Consider the following 23,870-nt stretch of genomic DNA (forward strand, 5'->3'; position numbering starts at 1 on the left):
GTAGTTAGATCTAGAATGCCAACTCCCAAAAAAATTGTACAAAAAAGTATTACAGGAAACAATCCAGTAATTGGAAACTTCAAATGTGGTAACTGTAGAACATGCCCACAGGCGAAAGAAGGTAACGAAATAATTTTCAACAATGTAAAAATTAAGTCCTCGTCCATGACAAATTGCAAAACACAAAACGTGGTATATTTACTGACCTGTCCGTGCCACAAGGGTTATGTGGGTGAAACGTCTCGTGCAATCGGCAAACGCATAACAGAACACAAATCCGCAGTGCGGACAAGGAAAATGACTGCCCCCATAGTCCCCCACTTCGTTGAAAATAACCATCTACCTGAAGATCTACAGTGGTTTATTTTGGAAAACATACAAGTCAGAGAGGGACTTTGCCCAGACACAATCCGAAAGAAATGAGAAGTCTACTGGATTTTTATCTTGGGCACGGTAAAAAATGGGTTAAACCTTGATATCCCATGGGAGCAAGCACTCATTTAATTTCCTGCCCTATAGACTTGCTTGCACATATTATGTACTTTTACAATATAGCAGTCACAACCAATAGTGACAACTGCACTGATCTAGAATGATCCTTTATGTATTACATTTGGATCATCATTCATTGTTTTTCCACTTGGTTAGAAAATTTTCTTTTTTGATTCGCATTTCATGTGATGCTCTGAATTTATACTGTTACATTTTTATTCCAACTTGGCTACCTACTCATAATGTAAAATAATCTACATATCGTATATCTAAACTACTGAAACGAATACTAAATCCGTACTAGCTGATGTTCGCAGACTAAATTTGGGTGTGATATGACCATGTCAATGCGTTGTTTGTCGACTAAAATTGGGTGTGATATGACCCTGTTAATTTTCAAACTTCACATCATTATAATTTTTGCTTCCCTTTCCAAAAATAATTTCTCAAGTGCGTATATCTATTTGGTATTGACTAGAAGTAATCTATTCAGTTAAACAACATAAAAATTGCTGTTGTAATATCCTCTTTAAAGAATAAATATCTTCCGTAAACATTCCTCTTTTCATGACTACGGTTGTCATGGAGCCGTGGAACTAGGTCATGACACGTCATGAGCTATGCGCCCATGTTTTTCTTTTCGTACTTTCACACCGGGTTCTAATATGTGCATAATCTCGGGGATATATATAGAGCCGGTCGCCTGAGCATTTTTCTTTCGCTCCTCGAGTACGTATGGCGGCAGACCGATAACAGAACTCCGGCTCCTTGATAGTACGAGTATCTCTCCTCGGTAAGTGGCTGCGCAATACACCGGCAGTATATCGTAATTGATTTTTAGTTTGAATCCTACCTTTTTTTCATACCTCTTTAACTATTTAACATAGATCCAGTATTCCACAAGATGGCAACTACATATCATTGCGTTCCTTGAATATCCTCCTCGTTTTGTGTAACCAGCGGAAAGACAAGGTTTTTTTATAATACAAGGTATTCATGCTTGTTTACACAATTTGGACTTTTTGGATGTGAACAGTAACCATATTCCTAATAGTCTTATGTTTGTTTACAAACTTTTTCAGCCACATTCGTGCAAGGCTGCAGAATATTATCGCCATACATATCAGTCACTTCAATACGCTTTACTGATTTTTAAAAAAAACGTCACGACCATCATCGCTATCCAGTTCCTATCAATTTTTAGGTAACCATTCCCTTGTTTTTACTATTCTTTTAAGGCTGGTCCTTTAAGTAAAACCTCCCATAAAAACATTCGCGTTATTGACAATGTTTTATCTGTGTCTTTGCAGGTCATCTACCTTTGCCTAGAAATTCATCACTTAAGGAAAAGGGAACTCACCATACAACGCAGCCCCATATAATTAAGAAGTGGAACGGTTCTTACGTTGGAGCTATATATATCGGTATAATTCTTTCAACATAACTAATAGTCCTGTTCCATAATTTATATAATGGAATAATCTATAATTAGACCTTAATCTACTTTTCAGATGTAAAATAGAGGTGAAATAAAATGCCCTAGAAGTAGAAACTTCATTTCATCAAAACCGAATATTTGGATATAATCTGTACACCGCTGTGAGTGATATTGAAGTAAGTGCAATTCATAATTCTGATATCCAATCCAACTCAAACGCAACTATAGTAATATGCACGAATTTAAATTAGGAATTTAGCAAACTGTTTACACTTTTTTCTTTTTGTAAATACTTCCATTCCTATATCTTCTTTATATATCTTTTTCTTGGTTGAGTTCACATGTCTAGCCCAAAAAGGGAAAAAAAATATACTAATAAGGTTGATGTCAAAGAAACTAAAGCAAATCAAATATCTGTGATGTAGGACTTTACAATTCAATTAACGTTTGATAATGTTTATTAAATAAATTTTGCGAGGTCTGAATGAAATCAATAAAATTCTTCCTTGCATATATCCATATATTCAGAACTTCATAATACGTCTAGTGTGTTTATATTGGTTCTTTGTTAAGCAGCTACTCCATTGAATAATTGCACTTGTTGTTCTTCTGATATATTTCAAAAAAAATATGACCATGTATATAGGTGCCCTCTGTAGCGATATAATGTATATAAACATTGTACATAACTGGAATTTTGACATATGTTTTTTATATATATTATTTTAGTGATTCTTCCTTCGTTCTTTGTTCTGATGCAAATGACGGTCTCCTGATGAAGGCAGTGGCCGAAACGCGCGTAGTTTACAACCCACCGCATTGCCATCTTCAATAGTCCTAATACCAACCAGTCATTTGAAAATTTTTATGTTTGTCTTTTCTTATGTTTATTTATCTATCCATTGTATTGTGTCAATAATAATGATCTATAAATGCTATCAAATATACTTAAAATTGAAAAAAACTAAATAAACAAAGTCTATTTTTGTAACAACTAGTCAGTAACTAGTTTTTTATATGTTGGTTTGTGTCAAAAACTGCTACAGATGGTCATCTTTATGGCATTGATATAATTATTTGTTTGGCTACTGTTCTCTTTTTCACAATTGACATCTCAAATGACACCACTGACATCCTTCAAGGAAAGGGATTCCTTAATTGCGATTCGCAAATTGTGAATCGCAATTAAGGAAAATTAAGAAATCGCTAAAAAAATTGCGATTTCTTAATGCATAGCCGTTTGCAAATTCTTAATTGCGATTCCTTAATTTTCGCAATTAAGAATTCGCAAACGGGAAGATTGATGCATGTGGCCGTATGTTCCTAGCGGAGCATTTCCAATAATTTTCCAAATGATTTGGACTACCGCAGACACTGCAAGCCCTCCGATTTATTTGGGAAACCTCTCTATTTTTGTCACCTACTTTGCAAACTTCCCCTCACTGGTTGAGGCCTTTGATTCACCCTTCTCTTTAAATCCTTCTGAAATGTTCATCTCTCTCATACACAGTGCAGTGTGTTCCAACCCCTTGGCTATGCTAATTGCTTCTTCAAGGTCAGGATTCCTGGTCAGTAATTCCTCCTGAACCTTCACATCATTTGTGCATCTGACTAATTGGTCCCTTATAAGGGAGTCTGTAAGAGCTCCAAATTCACAAGTGGCAGACATGCCCCGCAACACCGCAACATAAGAGGATACTTTCTTATCCTTCCTTTGACATCTTTTGAAGCATTTGTGCCTTTCTAGGACCACATTTATTTTAACCCCGAAGTATGCCTCCAACTTCCTCAAGGTGTATTCATATACATCAACCCCTGCCTCCTTCTCAATTGGTTCATCCTCCACTAGTCTCCCTGTGATGTCCTCAAAAACTTTCCTTCCCTGAATTCCCAGATTATGCAACAGTATATGTTGCTTCCTTACATTTGAAAAATTACCACTCCCAATAGCTGTTAGGTATGATTTGAAGATTCCTTCCCACCTTCTCCACGGTATTTCTGGCTCTCCTAACTCGTTCAAAAAGGGGGGTGGCAGACTCATGCCTGCACCAGCCATTTCTATAGACAGTACTATTAGACAATGAGGAATATCTACCTGAGATCTTAAACACAATGGGGACTCTGTAAGGGATTGGAAAGTTAATTCCTGTGAAATCAATTAATTTGTAAACAGTGAGAGGCAAACTTCAACAATAAAGATGGTCAAAGGAAAGTATTACACTTTTAGTCTACTAAAGTGCTTTCACACTATTTTTATGACTATTGTTCTTCCTTTTAGCCAGGCCAGTCTAGTTGAGGAGGCGGGAACTTCCTGATAGGAAACGCTCTGAGGAGACAGGCGCCGCAGCCTTCCTCTTGCTTCGTACACTCAAAGAATGAAGGAAGAAACTCTCAGGAGCCTCTCCTACTTTCTCTGCCTCTTGGAAAAAATTGCACTGTGAAGAGATTCCGCCCATTCCATCGATGTGGAGGGCAACCAGCAGGGGGGATCCTTAACCCACTAGAGTTGTACTTTGCGGCGACACACAGGGAGGTTTCCAGGAGCCCTGACTGCTCAAAGGGGTGGAGGTCACCGCGTGAGGAAACGAAAACTGAGAGGCAGGCACACCCTCTCGCTAGTGCCCACGGGAAGCCTGATAAGGGGCAGTGCAAGGCTCAAAAGCAACTCGGAATCCCACCGATGAAGCCGCTAAGCTGACGGGTACAGAGATGGTAGAAATTAGTCCCCAGGAACCGCCTCACTTTCTGTGAAGGAGATAGTTTTTTTTCCCCTTAGGCTTCACACCTGTTGGCAGTCCTCAGACCTGAACAACAAATGACTGCTTCCTTTGTAACGCTGCAGCTGCTGGAAATCAGAAGACATCCCCCTGTAAATTAATGGGGGTAGGCAGCGGGCAATGTAAACGCCAGTCACTCCCTTGAAGGAACAGTTTAAATAACAGGAATGTCCTTGAAAGAATGAAGAAGGACACCTCACCGCTTGGAGGAGACTCAAATTCCAATGGTCCGTGGAGAACTGCTTACAACTGGAACTGGACCCGCAACAGCTCCTCCAGGCAACCAGCAAGACGAAAATCAACAGGGGAAGGTGCAGCGCTGTCCCTGTCACAGCATCCCTTCCATCATCGCCAAAATGAAATGAAGATTCACGATGAAGGTAAGTTGAACCTTCTTTATTTAGTAAAAGAAATTGCACCCTCAACTTGCTGGTGCCAGTAACTCTCTGTCAACATTCTACGGCTGCCTTCCTCTGAAGGTTCTGAGGACGTACCAAAGGGAAGCAGGAGGAGGGGTGGAAGGAGAGTACCAAAGGGGAGAAATATAACATAGGGTTTATTCTTTTTCTTACCTTGGTGTGAAGTTGATTGCACCAATAATTGGTCTTACTTTTTTTTTATATATAAAAGAAATTTTTTCAGATCTATTTCCGTAGGTTTTGATTTTGCCTCTAGGTTAGGCAACAGGTTAATAGCGGCCATGCTCAAAATGTATCAAGTGAAGTGTGTTGCCATGGCCTAAGAAGACATTTGGAATTATGCTAGCAAAGTTTCTCTGCAGTTTGATAAAAATTGTTTTTTAGACGTATTTTATCCTTGCCGCAGAGATCTGCTTCTTTTGTTATCCATGAACAACCGAGTCAAGGTTATATTTGTGATTTCTCTGCCTACACCCGCTCCTACTTTGGCTTTCTGTCTGGCGAAAAGCTGACACTGGATTAAACCGAGCTATGATTGATGATTGATTGAGCATGGGCTGGCTGCCAAAATTCCTTCGTTTAATTACGTCAAGTCTTTACTTCAGGACCTTAGTCCTCCTGAGTTGTTTGTTACACCAGCTTCTATTGTTAAAACAGACATTTATTGGACTAAACAAGCCTTTTTTGTACAGTTGTGCTCTTAGACAGTCCATGGAGTTGAGTAAAACACAAATAAGAACATTTATTTTATTTGAACCACTTTCTACTATTGAACCGTGCATGACATTTTTTATTAATGACAATCATCATTTTTTACTTACTCATTTCAGGCTGAATTTGATTTTTTGCCTCTTCTCGGTTCCTAAATGTTGGTCGCATGCTCCTTCTTTAACCTCCTTAATGCACTTTCCAATGTTCTCCACTTCTTACAAAGAACTGTGTAGGCGTTTTGTTATCTCTTTATTTACAAATATTCGGCCGGACTAATGTACGTTTTTCTGTTGAATCCATCTTAGTTGGAGCTGTTAAAATCAGATTGTTGCTTGATTTGTATTAATTATTTTGTTTACCTGTTGCTGGATTTTGTCATGTCATATTGTGTTTTATTTCTAGTCTCCTGTGCCAAAATCGAAGATTTATGATTATGATGACAGTGGTCTCTCAGAACTGACAATGACCAGACACTGAGCCATATGGCCCCTGTTGCTGTATTAGTCTTTAGTTTAGGAGGGGAGTAACCATCCTCTCATGGTGCTTCGAGGTGACCCACTTTAGGACAATGAAACATTACAATAGAATCAAGCATTTGCAATGCAATAGGTCGCACATTTGCAAGAGTTTAAGCTATTGGCATTGTAAATAACAATGCCTTTTATTTCTGAGTTTTCAAAACCAACACGTATATAAAAGGTATTGTCATTTCTAATGCCGATAACTCAAACTCTCACAAATGCGAGAATCACTTTCATAGTGGCTGCGCCCCTTTCTTTAGACGCTGTTCGCCGTATTCAAGTTACAGTGAACTGCATCTAAAGATAGGGACATGGCCACCTTTAAAGTAAGAGCATGTCATAGGGCGCTTTTACCAACAAAAAAAAACATTTGTTCACAAATAAATGTTTTTTTTCTGTAAAAGCACCCCATGTCATGCTTTCACTTTAATGGTGTGCACACCCCTTTCTTTAGACATGGCTCGCTGTAACCTGAGTACGGCAGCAGGGTCTAACGAAAGGGGCATGGCCACTATGTAAGTGAAAGCATGGTATGGGGAATTTCTTTAGAAAAAAATAAAATGTTTCACAGGGCGGCCTCTAAAGTTAAAACAGACCGCCCTGCCAAATTAAATGAATAAGCGTGGCTGCTATACTTAAAGCGGACAATGCTGCTAAAGTAAAGAAATAAAGAAAAGCGGTCGCTATAGTTATAGCAGACCACCATTAGTAATTAAAATAAAAACGGGTGGTGTGTTGCTTGTAGGAAAGCAAGTAGTGGGTGGAAGAGCCAAATGAAAAGATGGACTGGACATGGGCGGAGCATCAAGTCTCTGCCTGAATACAGCATTAACGTGTGCCCAGGCGTGACCTAAAAATAGGCTAAAGTTCATCCTTTTCTTTAGTATCTCAGAAGGGCTTGCTTCTATTTCCAAGAAACCTATGGGCTCACTCTTTGATTAGCACCTCTCTGCTGAGAGCAATGGTGCAGTTTGCTCATCTAGGGACTGCACATCCAGCATGAAATTTTCTCACTGGACCTTTATATAGCAATAAAACCCAGCAGTGCCTTAGAATGTTTTTAAAATGGACAGGCGGGAATACTTATCCCATACGGAATCCATATTTTTCATGGTGAGCAACAGAAAAATAATAACTAATATAAGCACACACTACAAACCAAATTGTCTCCAGGCACTTAAAAATTAGTTGCCATTAATTTTTTAATTTTTTATTTACAGTTTATTTGGGATTAAAATGCAACCATGTAGACCTTACACCATTCATAAAATCCACAGACATGTGCCATATATCCGTTGGTACATGCGTCAATTAATCAATGTTAATTTGCCAATCTTTACAATATATTAAACTGCAGTATTCTTTTTGGACACTTTTATCTAATTTGCACTTCCACAGTATCTAACATCAATATTTATTGTGCCTTACACTGATAAACATGCTCAATGCTTAAATTATAAAGTTGACTACTAATTGTGATGAACAACAGCCCCGTGCCCAAACAATTTCATTCAGTGGAGGTGACCAAAGCAGTATGCCATATACTCATGCGACCATGTTGGAGATCTCAAATTACTCCTATGTTTTTAAATTAGAATTACCATAGACGGCATGGTATGCAGCATGTGCCGGTTTGAATCAACAGCATGCCGGACTTATTTTGTGTAGCATTAATGAGTTTCTTTGGTAGTGGTTTTAATTTAGTCCTTGTCATAATTAAAAAGGACCTGGCTGTATCAAGCTGTAAAAATTCAGCCATTCAACTCAGAACTGTATTGGGTGCCATGTATCAACATTTGTAATAGTGATTACCTAATTGCGATTTTATGCAAATCGCAATTAGGAAATCACTATTCCAAATGTATGAAACAAATAGATTTTCATTTAGCGACTTCTAGGGGGTTGCAAATCGAACTACCTCATTATTTTAATAAGGTAGATCGCAATTTGCAAACCCCTAGGAATCGCTAACATCACAGGGATAGTGGCCTGCTAGGGTCATCCGACCACCATGTCTGTGATTGTTTTTCAATAAAGCAGCCCGTTTTCCTTAAAGGAAAACGAGTTCCGTTTAAAAGAAATAACAGAAAGTTTTCTTTTCATGTTTTAGGAGCAGGCATTGATCTGTGGGACCACTGCCTGCTCTTAAAAAACGTTTTTGCCACCATTGTAAATGTAGTTGAGCTTATATAGCGCACAGCTACCACAAAGGGTTTCCCGGCGCTTGCTTAGGGAACCCGTCCTGGTATTCCCCTGTGAGATAGCAGGGTATCCACAAGGTGAAAGTCAGGCATCCCGCCGCGAGGAGCCGTTGTGGAGATTAAGCAAGCTATTGTCCAGAGTCACAGAGTGTGAACCCGTGAGTCGAGGAGGCACCGGGGCGAGAATTATCAAGTCCGTGGAATTTTTAGTCCAGGACTCGCCGAGGCAGGGAATTGAACCCTGGTCCAGGACCGATCTCAGCATCCAGGTCTGCTGCCTCTAACCCCTGAGCCACACTTCTCCATTTGCAAATGAGCACTACCAACTTGAAGTTGGTGGTAAAATGTGAATGTTTTGCAACCACATTTATGGTCACAAAACATTCATAAATACTGTTACAATTTGGTATTTGGACAGGACGCCCTAAACACACCCCTTCCAAATACCAAATCAAAAACCCATTTTGCGATTCCGGTACAGGTTAGAAAATTGCAAAATAGGGTTTGATACATGGGAAAAGCCTTTTTTGCATTCGTAAATGGGCCGATTCTGCGAATTGGCCTGTTTGCGAATGCAAAATAGTTTCATACATGCGACCCATAATGCTGATGAGGGCTTCATGATATACTTTGCAAGCCCAGTGGTATATAAGGCAATAATATCTATTAGGCAGCATAAAGTCAAATTATTGTAAGAGCAAGGACCTATGTTTAGCTAAAACAGATTCCCACTTTCACCCATAAAAGCATGTGAAGTTTCCAAAACGTAACAATCTATGCCATGCTCGGCCTTCAAATAAGTCTCAGAATGCTTTGAGAATGGGGAACCACAATGGTGCCCAAAATACAAAGCAGCATGAGCAAAGCTGACAGGTCTTGCTTTGGCCAGCTGGTGTGATTTTTTATGCAAGCATTTGCCAGAAAATGAAAAGGAAACGAAGCAAAAGCAAACTGCTATCTAAATGTGGCAGCCATATGCTTATAATATGAAAAAACTAAAACCAAGAATTAATTGTTGCCAATAATTTTAATAGCCCCGAGCAGGTTCCTTCCTGTACTTAGAATAGAGTTAAAAACTTATTTTAGTTTTAATACACTGTAGAAACATCTACAAATAAAATGGAGTAATGGCTTTGAATTAACCTAACTGAAGGTATATTTTAAACACTTAAGTGTGCGAACAAAAAGTAAAGTTTTGGCCCACTAGTACTGACACTGAAGTGCACTTCAATTAAGGCCTATGTACATATCCCTGGGCATGCTGTTACTCACAGTGAAACAGAGCCATTGTCTTGAGTGGGTTGACTTCCTGGCCCATGTTGTTTGCTGTGATGGGCAGAAGCAAAATGTGAATAGCACCTGAACAGACCAATGCATGAAGACGGTCCAACTCCATATCTCAGCCTCTAGGAGATGCAGATCAACTTCAGACTGTAAATCGCCATCAGAATTCATCCAAAAACAGTCTTGGAAACATTGGAAAAAACACTTGTTTTCATGGACAACATATCCCCAAATCCCAATCTAGTAGGCCATGCAACCACTGTGCAGTACTTTCAGTATTTTTAGTCTTGCCATTCAGGACCTTACTGGCCAAATGGGGGCTGGTTCTACTGCTATGAGGGCCAGATTTGTTGCTCAGGACCTTCTGTGTATTTATTCTGCAGCATTGCCCTGTCTCAACTTTTACAGTTCCTGGTATCCTTATACTTGTTCTTCCCTGCTCATTCTCCAGGTTTAGCTTGAAGCCTTATTCTTGTATGCATGCTAGGATCCGCTGTATGACTTACAACGAATGCCTTTACTATGCGTGCCTTTACCACACATCTTTTACCATGCAAGTCTTTTACATTTGCCCTCACCACACATCTCTTTACAACGAAATGGTAAGTATATATCAGGTAAGTGAAACCCTTTTATATATATTACCTACTGGCGGTCACCAGTAGGCAGTTAGAGTTTGGACTTAATTTCCATAGGAAGAGTGTTTTTTCATTTGCCAATAACGTTGGTGTCGTTTGAAGAATCCTCGCAAATTTTTTAATTTCCATAGGAACTTTAGACACGGTTACAGTCCAAACTGAGGAAAGGAATCACATCAAATTTGGCAGAAAGGTAGCTGTTAGTCCAGAAAGTGCACTTTTTGTAAATTGACCTAAATCTGTTCAGTAGTGTTTGAAATATTAATAAAAATCCAAATTTGGATATATAGGGGCGCAAAGGATACACAGCTTGATAGGACTTTAACGCTGCTGCCAAGCCACAGCAAACACTCCGCTTTCAGCAAGCGAGAGCATAAAAAAATGCTCTAACTTGCTGGAGGCGGAGCAAAATTGCTTTTACACAGAGGGTGTTTAGCAGCTCCCTATGTGGAAAAGCATTATGTTTTTGCCCAAGTACTGAAATCTTCTATGTGCGCACACAGTCCGGATGGACACATGCTTGCAGTGTAGGCACTCACTCCAAGGCCTAGAGTGTTATCTGTGAAATCAGGGGGTATTGGGGTAACTTCCAGTAAAGAGTGATCTGATTGTTTCAATTCCTCCACTAAAACCTTCCATGCCATGGCAGCCTCGAGGGATCCCTGGCTCCACCTGGCCTCTCTGAGTTGAACTACTCCTTCATAATCCGACCAGCGCAGTACTTCCCTTCTGCATCCTTCAACACTAGGCCCTCTCTGTGTGTTCCAGTTCCGGCAATCTCCCTTTTAGCCTGGAGGAGCTCCTGAAAATTACTAGTTACTTTAGTCTTGGGAGTATGCAGGAAACAGTGGAGGAGACATTATCCTGGTGTGCAGTGGACATCCCTATCTACCATCTTAGTAAAAGTATCTGTCACTGTCTTCCAGAAGTCACCCAGCTCTGGACAGCTCCAAAACATATTAAGGAACTCAGCACCTGATTCTTTACAATGGGGACCTTTTAATCCATCCCGGTGTGGGGTATGCCCTTTGAAGCACATAGAAGTTGACCAGCTTGAATCAGACATTTCTAGATACTTTGGGAATGTGGTATAACAAACCCTCCCACACATTACCATCAAGTGGGGGCCCCCAAGTCTGCCTTCCTGTGCAATCGAAAGTTGTCTAGTGGGGAATTCCCTTCGCCTCGTAGTCGTTGATATAAACAGTGACTGCCGTGTACGTACCCGAGGACAACACAATATATTGACATTCTTCTGACAGTGGAGGTTCTGATAACCCCGATCCCCAGTGTTTCTGAATCTCCACCCTGGGCACTCAATATCAGAGGAAGTGTCTTTGTGAGAGCTCATATCTCTCTGTGAATTCTTTGAATGGCAATAATAATCCATCCTCATATAGGACCCCTACTGTAGATGCACCAGCTGCTGCCCACTCGGTCAGTCCACTTCAATTACACCCATGTGGGAGTTCGGTAAGAAATTTGAGTGGGATATCTGGGGCATAGGTCCACTTTGTTTTTAATCTCTGTAAGCTCTGAATCCAGCACTTATGGAGCACTTGAAACTCAGGACTATTGTCTGTCCTTGAGTGGATATCTGCAGCACTGTTGGAACTGGGGTCACCAGCTTCCCAAGGGTAGCATGGCACGAGCGGGTAGGCATCCGAAAGCACATGTGTTAAGCGATCATGCAGCACACACTCACACTGAGACAGAAACCTGGGCACGTAATAAATGACTCCACTCCCAAGCTTGTATAAAAACAAGTAATTTGTATTAAGATAAATAGTTAGATAGAGCAGGATCAGGGAATTCATAAATTCATTTAGAATACACGTGTCTCAAAACTTGCAATCAATAACGGATGAATAGATATTAATTAATCAATAAATATTAGATATTAGATAAATACATTTTCAGAAAACCACAGGCCTATCCTTCGCCTTGCTTCTTGACAGCACCTGTAAAAAATGCATTAAGGAGACAACCAAATAACATGGCATTTGTTCCTGCAGGTATTTCACCCATGTTTCACTAAACATAAATAGGTAAATAAATAACTGTAGGTTTCAGTAAATATAGCACTGTATAGGAGAAAACATGTCATTAGAATAAACATCCCCTAATGCAAGTATATCCATTTCCTTAATCAGGAATGACCAATTTATGCATCTCTCCCAGTAGGAGTAGACATTCCCGAGATCAGGGCTACACAGTTCCAAAACAGTAAAATCTCCTTGTGCAGGAATAAACAGGGCATTATGTGTGGATCACACATTTCATTATGAGTAAACATCCCTTAGTGCAACATTAAGCATTTTAGCAAACCAGCCTGAGTTTAGTGGACTTGGCTTATGCATATAAAACCTTTTAGTAAATGAAAACATTTCTTTAAAGCAAGGAGCACCTCACTCCATAACTGTGGGCATGTGCTCCACCTTTCAACCAACATGAATAAATGTTTCATTAGTCAGCAGACACAGTTCATTATGCAGCTGTTGGCGTTTCCACCTCCCAGGCCAGAATCAACATTCTAGTACCTACATTAAGCAGGCATAACCCTTTCAGCACCCAAGAGTAACCCTGTAAATAAGTAGAGGTTAGTACACTGGGGCAGGGGTGTAATAAAACTTCTATAGTTCAGAATAATCCTGGCTTCAAGCAGGAATAACCACTTCAAAACTCTTCCCCAAGCATAGGTAACATCCCCCTAATGAGGAGTAAACATTACAGGAAAATAGGAGTAACCCTTCCCTAATCAGGAATCAACATTACACTAGAAGTCCGGCAGGAATAATAACATTTCCCCAACCATAAATAAACATTTCCTTCCATCTCATTAAGCCCGAAGACATTTCATCAAAAGGGCACAACTTCTCATTAAAGATTGGCAATAATTCATGTAGCAGAAACAACATTTCAGTAAGAAATTATAACCAACCCATTAGGCAGGAAGGAAGAACACTTCCTTAGAGATCAGGAATAAGCATTTCATTACTCTTATAACTTTGGCTATGCCTATAAAACATTTCCTTGTACGCCCTTCCTTCAGAAATTACTCAGCATCAAATTTCCCATCAGACTCCAATAAGCTCTGCATTAGGCTTAAACTGAGCATGGCATACAACTATACCCCAGATAAGGGTTAACTTCATGTTACTGGAGTCCCCACCGTGTCTTTTAGGACCCTAGCCCCGTTCCAATACCTGAAGGGGTTAACTAGGGCCCAACCACAGTCTTATCTCGGGGCAAATGTCCAGACTGGGGTCCTTGTTAGTTCATTAGGGCCCGCTGAGTCCACCAACAATTCTCCCCGAGGGTAGGGCGATACCGGGGCCTCTTTCTCCTCCCTAGGAGGCCCCGCTTCTAAACTAATCCTCCGCCCTCCCCTGGGCTTTACCTCTGCTCTTCGGGCCTCCCTCCGGCCCCTTTCGCAGATCTCCTCGTTGGGGAGGCTCTCGCTCTCCTCAGAGCTCTCCGGGATCACTACCCGGCTTCCGTGCTGCTAGGGGGGGTCCGGCCCCGGCCCCTCCGACATCGGGGCCGGCCCGAGACTCAGCGCGGCAGCAGCCAAAAGCCGGACAAGAAGGCGGGGGCGCGGCTCTAGACGCGGTGCGCCCCCGTCTCGTGACAAGGGTGCCGACTCCCTTGCAGCTTCAGGGACCGCCGCGGGGCCTTCCTCAAAATACCGGCGGTCCTCTCCTCACACCGGGGGCCGCCGGGGAAACTCCTCACTCCAGGGCCGGGCTGCGGCGGTGACCACGGCTCTCAGATGTGGCGGCGGCCCTCTCCTGGCACCGAGGGCCGCCCGGGCAATTTCAACACGTCGCTAGGCGCTACAGGTAAGCGCTTGACAGCGCTCTTAGCGCTCGGTACAGGTCGCGCCTGAGGGGCACTTCTCGACGCTTTGGGGGCGAACCAATGGCAGGCAGAAGGGCGCTGAATACTGACAGGGCCTGGGGGCAAAATATAGCGCTCCTCAGGGGCAAGTACCTCACAGCCGGTGAGCGCTTCTCAGGGGCAACAGTTACTTCCAGCACCTCAGCGCTCCTCACAGGGTCAGTAGGTCAGCGCTAGGTAGGCAGGGCAGGTAGCACAATCAGCTCAGTGAGCCAGCGCTTAGTAGATATCGCCTAGGCCATCAACAGGTTGCCAGGCTGCAGCGCCTGGGCACTTTCTTTTAGAAGCGCTACACTAGTAACTCAGTTAGATGGAGGCCATTTCCAGTTTAAACAGGACAGACCACATGTCAGTGGTAGGTTGCCAAAGGGGTCCCAGGTGGCGTCAGGAAGTGCAGGGAGCGACACAGCGCCAATACCTGGGTAGTTCCTCAAAAGTCCTGTGGTGGCTTAGTTTCTTCGTGGCGTGATGTTTCTTGCGCCCTTAGTTTTGTTGCTTGGTTTCTTGTTCCTTAAAGGGGGGAATAAATTGGTGGCTGGTGTTCCAAGTTCTTCTCAGCCAATCCCTTCAAGTGGTCCCTGGGGGTTCCCTGCCGCGGGGTTAGGTCAGTGGGGGGGTTACAGGATACCTCAACACTTGAAAGGCAACTCCTAGGCCCTGTCTCTTCCAGTATCATAAGTCCCTGTCCTGACCCTCACTGCCTATCCTCCTGCGTAGGTTCTTCCCCAGGTCTTCCCCTCAGTTTCTCTCTCAGGAAAAATTCCCTCCCTTTCCTTTTATACTGCCAGTTGACAGTTGGTGGTGGCAGTTGGTGTCACCTCACCTCTTCCAGAAGGTTCCAGAGGCTTCCAGGAGGTTCCACCATTCTACCTGTGGGCAGGCTGGCAGGCTAAGTTGATACAGTGTTTGGAGGGTTCCAGCCAGGCCCTAGCCACTAGAATGTGTCCACTAAACCACGCTGCAGCAGCAGTGGTCAGTGGCAGCCATGTTAGGGGTATAAGTCACCTGCACCTTAACATCAGTTTCACAGTACACAGGGCTTTCCTCACTACACAAGGCCTATACATTGTTGTTACAATAGGGGCATTCTAAATTAAAAGGGGTAAAAAGCGAAAACTTTCTGGGGAAAGGGCCAAGTCCCACACATCTCCCCCCCCCTCCAAAAGCCAGGGTAGACCGATCATTCCCTTGATGGACTTCCCTGCTTGGGGCGGAAAAAGGTGGACGTAGGCCCATTACCACCATGGCATTCGTCAGCTTTTTATCAATCAAACCAACCCACTGGTGTTCCCAAGTGGAGTTCGGCCAGGACGGACCTCTAAACAATTCAGATGTCTCTGGCCCTTGCTCTCTCTCTCAGAGTGGGGGGCAGTAGCCCCAGGCCCGTGGTACCCTTTTCCACTCTCCTCCTCAACCTAGGGTCTAAACCCTTAAGTTGAATTGGTGACAGGGGCGAGTCCTCCCTCTCCCTGCACCCCCTCCCAGGGTTCTGCACCCTCCCACCTGGAGTAGTACCCCTGAGAGTCACAACAACTGGGGGGCCTCTGAATACAGAGATTCCTCCCGCCAGGTCAGGCAACCCCTGAACCTGGCCACCCAACCCAGGATCTGCGCCCTGTGGCTGGCCCGGTGCCAGAGGAGAGTCCTTCCTCCCTCTGCACCCCTTCCAGGGTTCCGCACCCTCCTCCCCGGATAGGTACCCCTGGAAATCACACCGGTAGGGTCCATAGTTACCGGTACCCCACCCTCCAGGTCAGGCAAGCCCTGCACCTGAAACCCCAGTCCAGGTTCTACACCCCGTGACTGGTCCAAACCCCGAACCTCGGGTACGCTGCCACCATGGAAGCACCTGCTTCCCTACCTTCCATTGCAAGGCTCACACTCTCCCTCTCATGCTCTAACATCTTAGACGACACCCACCCCCTATCAGGGTTCTCTGGTGTGCCCGCCTCCCTGGGTGAAACCTGCCCCTCCTGTCCCCCATCCCCTCTCCCCTCTGGGTGGGCTCCTAACCGTGCCCCCAAAGTGGTACGGAGTTCCTTCTTCCCGGTTCTCCGCCCAACAGGCACCCCCATCCCCTGACAAAACTCCATTCTGCCAGGTGGGGACTCAGATAAATCCTGGGAAAAGGTTCTAGGATGTGGGTGACAGTATAGGTCAAACAGGCCCTGATACACTCACAGACTAGACAGTGGAGGGGTCAATTACTAAGGCTTGCACACACAATCAGTGTGCAGCCCAATTGCTGTGCACCCTGTCCCAATGGAGGGTGCTGCATGGTCACAGGTCCTGGATCCCACCGCTCGACACCAATATGTTGGAACTGGGGTCACCAGCTTCCCAAGGGTAGCATGGCACGAGCGGGTAGGCATCCGAAAGCACATGTGTTAAGCGATCATGCAGCACACACTCACACTGAGACAGAAACCTGGGCACGTAATAAATGACTCCACTCCCAAGCTTGGATAAAAACAAGTAATTTGTATTAAGATAAATAGTTAGATAGAGCAGGATCAGGGAAATCATAAATTCATTTAGAATACACGTGTCTCAAAACTTGCAATCAATAACGGATGAATAGATAATAATTAATCAATAAATATTAGATATTAGATAAATACATTTTCAGAAAACCACAGGCCTATCCTTCGCCTTGCTTCTTGACAGCACCTGTAAAAAATGCATTAAGGAGACAACCAAATAACATGGCATTTGTTCCTGCAGGTATTTCACCCATTTTTCACTAAACATAAATAGGTAAATAAATAACTGTAGGTTTCAGTAAATATAGCACTGTATAGGAGAAAACATGTCATTAGAATAAACATCCCCTAATGCAAGTATATCCATTTCCTTAATCAGGAATGACCAATTTATGCATCTCTCCCAGTAGGAGTAGACATTCCCGAGATCAGGGCTACACAATTCCAAAACAGTAACATCTCCTTGTGCAGGAATAAACAGGGCATTATGTTTGGATCACACATTTCATTATGAGTAAACATCCCTTAGTGCAACATTAAGCATTTTAGCAAACCAGCCTGAGTTTAGTGGACTTGGCTTATGCATATAAAACCTTTTAGTAAATGAAAACATTTCTTTAAAGCAAGGAGCACCTCACTCCATAACTGTGGGCATGTGCTCCACCTTTCAACCAACATGAATAAATGTTTCATTAGTCCGCAGACACAGTTCATTATGCAGCTGTTGGCGTTTCCACCTCCCAGGTCAGAATCAACATTCTAATACCTACATTAAGCAGGCATAACCCTTTCAGCACCCAAGAGTAACCCTGTAAATAAGTAGAGGTTAGTACACTGGGGCAGGGGTGTAATAAAACTTCTATAGTTCAGAATAATCCTGGCTTCAATCAGGAATAACCACTTCAAAACTCTTCCCCAAGCATAGGTAACATCCCCCTAATGAGGAGTAAACATTACAGGAAAATAGGAGTAACCCTTCCCTAATCAGGAATCAACATTACACTAGAAGTCCGGCAGGAATAATAACATTTCCCCAACCATAAATAAACATTTCCTTCCATCTCATTAAGCCCGAAGACATTTCATCAAAAGGGCACAACTTCTTATTAAAGATTGGCAATAATTCATGTAGCAGAAACAACATTTCAGTAAGAAATTATAACCAACCCATTAGGCAGGAAGGAAGAACACTTCCTTAGCGATCAGGAATAAGCATTTCATTACTCTTATAACTTTGGCTATGCCTATAAAACATTTCCTTGTACGCCCTTCCTTCAGAAATTACTCAGCATCAAATTTCCCATCAGACTCCAATAAGCTCTGCATTAGGCTTAAACTGAGCATGGCATACAACTATACCCCAGATAAGGGTTAACTTCATGTTATTGGAGCCCCCACCGTGTCTTTTGGGACCCTAGCCCCGTTCCAATACCTGAAGGGGTTAACTAGAGCCCAACCACAGTCTTATCTCGGGGCAAATGTCCAGACTGGGGTCCTTGTTAGTTCATTAGGGCCCACTGAGTCCACCAACAATTCTCCCCGAGGGTAGAGCGATACCGGGGCCTCTTTCTCCTCCCTAGGAGGCCCCGCTTCTAAACTAATCCTCCGCCCTCCCCTGGGCTTTACCTCTGCTCTTCGGGCCTCCCTCCGGCCCCTTTCGCAGATCTCCTCGTTGGGGAGGCTCTCGCTCTCCTCAGAGCTCTCCGGGATCTCTACCCAGCTTCCGTGCTGCTAGGGGGGGTCCGGCCCCGGCCCCTCCGACATCGGGGCCGGCCCGAGACTCAGCGCGGCAGCAGCCAAAAGCCGGACAAGAAGGCGGGGGCGCGGCTCTAGACGCGGCGCGCCCCCGTCACGTGACAAGGGTGCCGACTCCCTTGCAGCTTCAGGGACCGCCTCGGGGCCTTCCTCAAAATACCGGCGGTCCTCTCCTCACACCGGGGGCCGCCGGGGAAACTCCTCACTCCACGGCCGGGCTGCGGCGGTGACCACGGCTCTCAGATGTGGCGGCGGCCCTCTCCTGGCACTGAGGGCCGCCCGGGCAATTTCAACACGTCGCTAGGCGCTACAGGTAAGCCCTTGGCAGCGCTCTTAGCGCTCGGTACAGGTCGCGCCTGAGGGGCACTTCTCGACGCTTTGGGGGCGATCCAATGGCAGGCAGAAGGGCGCTGAATACTGACAGCGCCTGGGGGCAAAATATAGCGCTCCTCAGGGGCAAGTACCTCACAGCCGGTGAGCGCTTCTCAGGGGCAACAGTTACTTCCAGCACCTCAGCGCTCCTCACAGGGTCAGTAGGTCAGCGCTAGGTAGGCAGGGCAGGTAGCACAATCAGCTCAGTGAGCCAGAGCTTAGTAGATATCGCCTAGGCCATCAACAGGTTGCCAGGCTGCAGCGCCTGGGCAGTTTCTTTTAGAAGCGCTACACTAGTAACTCAGTTAGATGGAGGCCATTTCCAGTTTAAACAGGACAGACCACATGTCAGTGGTAGGTTGCCAAAGGGGTCCCAGGTGGCGTCAGGAAGTGCAGGGAGCGACACAGCGCCAATACCTGGGTAGTTCCTCAAAAACCCTGTGGTGGCTTAGTTTCTTCTTGGCGTGATGTTTCTTGCGCCCTTAGTTTTGTTGCTTGGTTTCTTGTTCCTTAAAGGGGGGAATAAATTGGTGGCTGGTGTTCCAAGTTCTTCTCAGTCAATTCCTTCAAGTGGTCCCTGGGGGTTCCCTGCCGCGGGGTTAGGTCAGTGGGGGAGTTACAGGATACCTCAACACTTGAAAGGCAACTCCTAGGCCCTGTCTCTTCCAGTATCATAAGTCCTTGTCCTGACCCTCACTGCCTATTCTCCTGCGTAGGTTCTTCCCCAGGTCTTCCCCTCAGTTTCTCTCTCAGGAAAATTTCCCTCCCTTTCCTTTTATACTGCCAGTTGACAGTTGGTGGTGGCAGTTGGTGTCACCTCACCTCTTCCAGAAGGTTCCAGAGGCTTCCAGGAGGTTCCACCATTCTACCTGTGGGCAGGCTGGCAGGCTAAGTTGATACAGTGTTTGGAGGGTTCCAGCCAGGCCCTAGCCACTAGAATGCGTCCACTAAACCACGCTGCAGCAGCAGTGGTCAGTGGCAGCCATATTAGGGGTATAAGTCACCTGCACCTTAACATCAGTTTCACAGTACACAGGGCTTTCCTCACTACACAAGGCCTATACATTGTTGTTACAATAGGGGCATTCTAAATTAAAAGGGTTAAAAAGCGAAAAATTGCTGGGGAAAGGGCCAAGTCCCAGAAGCACCAATCGGGACAATAGGCAGGGTCTGGTTGATAGGGTCACAAATTCTCTGTTCATCGGATTCTACCATCTAGCAGCTACCCACTGCATAAACCACTGGACTTTGGCTGCCAGGTAGTAACTTTCAAAGTCTGGGAGTGAGAGGCCGCTTGCTATCGTAGGTCTCTGCATCATAGACAGTGCTACTATTTGCTTGTCAGATCCCCTGATAAACCCTATTGTCAGCGATCAGAGGGCTTGAAAAACACGCACCGGAATCCTTATCTGGAGGACTATGAAGCAATCATGGCAATGCCACCAATTCCAAAAGGGCAACCCTGCCAATAACAGAGAGGGCTAATGAAGCCCAGTACTCCATACTTGTCTTCAAACCCTGTATGCCTTTCCAATATTGCCCTCCAAGCGATCTGAGGAGTCATGATAGATCCTCACCCCTAGATATGGTAGGCATCTGATTTCCCACACGACGGAGCTCCTTTGCTCCTGTGAAGTCATCCCTCATGGTCCGGAGGGATGGCAAAAGATTGTCTGTGTATGATGCTATGTGGTGCTGTTCACCCAGTACCTTTAGGCCCCTGTAGAGGGCTCCAGATCAGGCATGACAAGCCAAAGGCCTAATAGCCAGTGCAAATATATGGGTTGACAAAGGGCAACACTGTCTAGTGCCCTTGGCCACCTGATAGCTGTCTGAGATTGTGCCTCCATCCTCACTCTAGCCAGCTAGTCTGTATAGAGCAATGTGGTCCAAGCCACAAACTCCTGTCCCAGTCTAAATCTCTTCATTATGCTAAAAAGGTAAGGCCATTCCAGGCTATCAAAGGCCTTCTCGAAGTCTACTGCAAATATTGTGGTTTTCTCCTTGTCATAGGAATCCGCCTCTAACACTTGTAAGACTCTCCAAACATTAATAGCCATATTGCGTCCAGGAATAAATCCTGCCTGGTCTTGGTGGACAAGGGGTACCATATGTGGGAGAAGCTGCATGGCCAGGATCTAACTCAGGACCTTGCAGTCTAAATTGAGCATTGACAACGGCCTATCGGCTGTTTTGACAAAGGCTGATTTGCCTTGTTTTTGAAGGGGCACCACCAGGGCTACCCATGTAGTTGCAGGAAGCCTGCCCTCCTCTCTTGCAGTGTTGTATAGAGCAACCAACCGGGGACCCAGCTCCTCTATGTATGGCGAGTAGAACTCTATGGGCAGTCCGTCTGTGCCTGGGGTCTTGTTCCTGGCCATTGCCTTAATAGCAGCTCTAACCTCTGGAAGCTCAATACCCCCTCCTAGAGAGTCTTTTTCTGCAGCTGGTATAGTCGGCAAGACTATCAGCCACAAAAATGCATCAATGTCTTCTTCTGTACAAGTCACGTTGCTCTGATATAGGTTGTGAAATACTTGGTTAACATCCTGTTGCTGACAGAGTACAAGAGTGAGCTCCTCTCTGAGTTCTAGAATTACTGAGCCTCTCTTGGTGGGATTGGCCAGCCACGCCAGAAGTACCCTGGCGCGATCTCTCTCCGCATGTGGTCCGATCATGTAGTTTCTATAATCAAAGCATCTCAGTCTTTCAACCTGTTAGACCACTTTCTCTTTGGCTTCAAGTAGTAGCTGGCGCGTCCCGTGGAGGGAGTTCCGTGGGGCGGAAAGGCGGGGCGGGGGAGGGGCAGGGTGGGGGGTACTAAACACTGGAATATGGATAATTGGAGGTAAGTAAACAATTAAATAAATAAAACAAATTACGTTGTGCGACCTGCATCGCAAAATGCGATGCAGCGTGCGCTACGAATATTTGTTTTAGTTATTTAATTGTTTACTTACCTCCAAATATCCATATTCCGGTGTTTAGTACCTTCCACCCTGCCCATCCCCCGCCCCACCTTTCCGTCCCACGGAACTCCTTCCACGGGCCACGGCTGAACTCCTGTGTATCTACCTATGCTCGAGCCTGCGTTATTCTATGTATCGTAGCCATTGTTCCATGGCTATTGTCTCCTGTAGGAGGGTCCCCCTAATACTCACAGGAATACATCTGCCCCTAATTATCGTCTTGAAAGCATCCCATACTGTCTGTGAGCCTGACCCGGTACCCTTGTTCTTTTCAAAATATTGGTCAATGGAAGTCTGGATCAGGGCCTGAAAGACAGGATCTTCGAGGGATTACGGTTTCAGTCTCAAAGTAGGGATACACGGGTAGGGTCTTGTCCGCCCCAATCCCAACAGAAGGGGGTTGTGGTTGGAGATCTTCCTGGCTAGAATCTCACTGATTATGACTACTTTGTGTATATCTGGGGTACAGAGTATGGCATCTAATCACATGTGTAAGTCATACAAGTATGAGAAGAACGAGTAATCTCTTTCCTCTGGGTGAAGTGTACACCATTAGTCAATGAGGCTCCACTTGGCTTCGGATACTCTCAAGGTCTTAGCCAATCTGCCAATTGATGAGTCCCTCAGGGTGGGTGAGATTAATATAGCTTTACATCTGCTACATAGCTATAGTCACCTCACAAAGTTACGGATACTACTAGGCATAGTGCCAATGGTCTAGAGACACTCACCAAAAATGAAGCTTGATCTGCGTTTGGCCCATAGACGCTCCCAATAGTGACACAAAATCCATCCCAGCCTGGCAGATACCACTACCTGGTGTCCCTCGGGGTCCACCAGGTGCCCATTATATTGAAATGGTAGCCAAGGTTTAATCCATTCTAACACCCCTCTAGTAAAGGCGGAGTAGTCCGTGAAATAGGCTTGCCCATGCAATCTACGCTGTAGCGCAGCCCCTTCCTTGTCCCTAGTGTGTGTCTCCTGCAATAGTGCAAACTGTACTCCCCTCTGAGCTAGATAGGCATACACTTTTTGTTGTTTAGACATGGTATTCATTCCTCTAACATCCCAAGAGAGAAAGGTATATTCTACTGTGGGCGCCATGTGCCTATTAGTAGTATTTGCACCCACTCACTAGGGGCTCTTGTTACTCTGTCTCCCCCTTTTCTCCATGGCACATCTGTGTCCAACCCCAATTGAACCACAAACAAACAATCTGAACTCCAACTCCCACTCTTCAGGACAGTCATAAAAATGATCTCAATCCAAACAAGATGCCAACTGGTATCCATTCACACGTGTAGCCGCGGAACTGCAACCAGGGCTAGCTAGAGTGTCTAATACCCACGCCAAACCTCCCACACCGGCTCCCCCACCACAATTGGCATAAGATTCAAGTCATAGCCCACACTTGCGATAAGGAAGTAACAACCATGGAGGGGGCAGGGAGCACAAAAGTATATCAAGCGGCCTTTCCAAATATGTTCAGCAGCACTGTTACTCACAGCCCCATGTTAAATAATCGCATCTGTTGAGCCAGGAGTAATCGTAGACAACTCAAAGTCGGTATCTTCTGCACAACTAGTGACCTTGTTGTCCTTGGAGTTCTGGTCTCCCTGCTTGCTGTTACAAAACTCTGCCTTCTGCCTGTGTTGCTAATCTCTGTTACAGCCCTCAGAATGTTGAAGCACTTGTGTCGGGTTTCTGCTATTGATAGGGCTCCTTTCTTTGTGGATCTTGATTTTTGACGGCTAGGTGTAGAGCTCGGGGAACCCCTCCCTTTTACGGAGTCCGGTCTTGATTCGATCCAATTCAATGTATCTTGCGGGGTCAATAAGAATTGAACTCCAGATGGCGTGACCACACAGCAGATAGGCCGGAAATATCATGGGATAAGTAACGTTCAACTG

Source organism: Lissotriton helveticus, chromosome 6 (assembly GCF_964261635.1).
Source record: "Lissotriton helveticus chromosome 6, aLisHel1.1, whole genome shotgun sequence".
Taxonomy (NCBI): domain Eukaryota; kingdom Metazoa; phylum Chordata; class Amphibia; order Caudata; family Salamandridae; genus Lissotriton; species Lissotriton helveticus.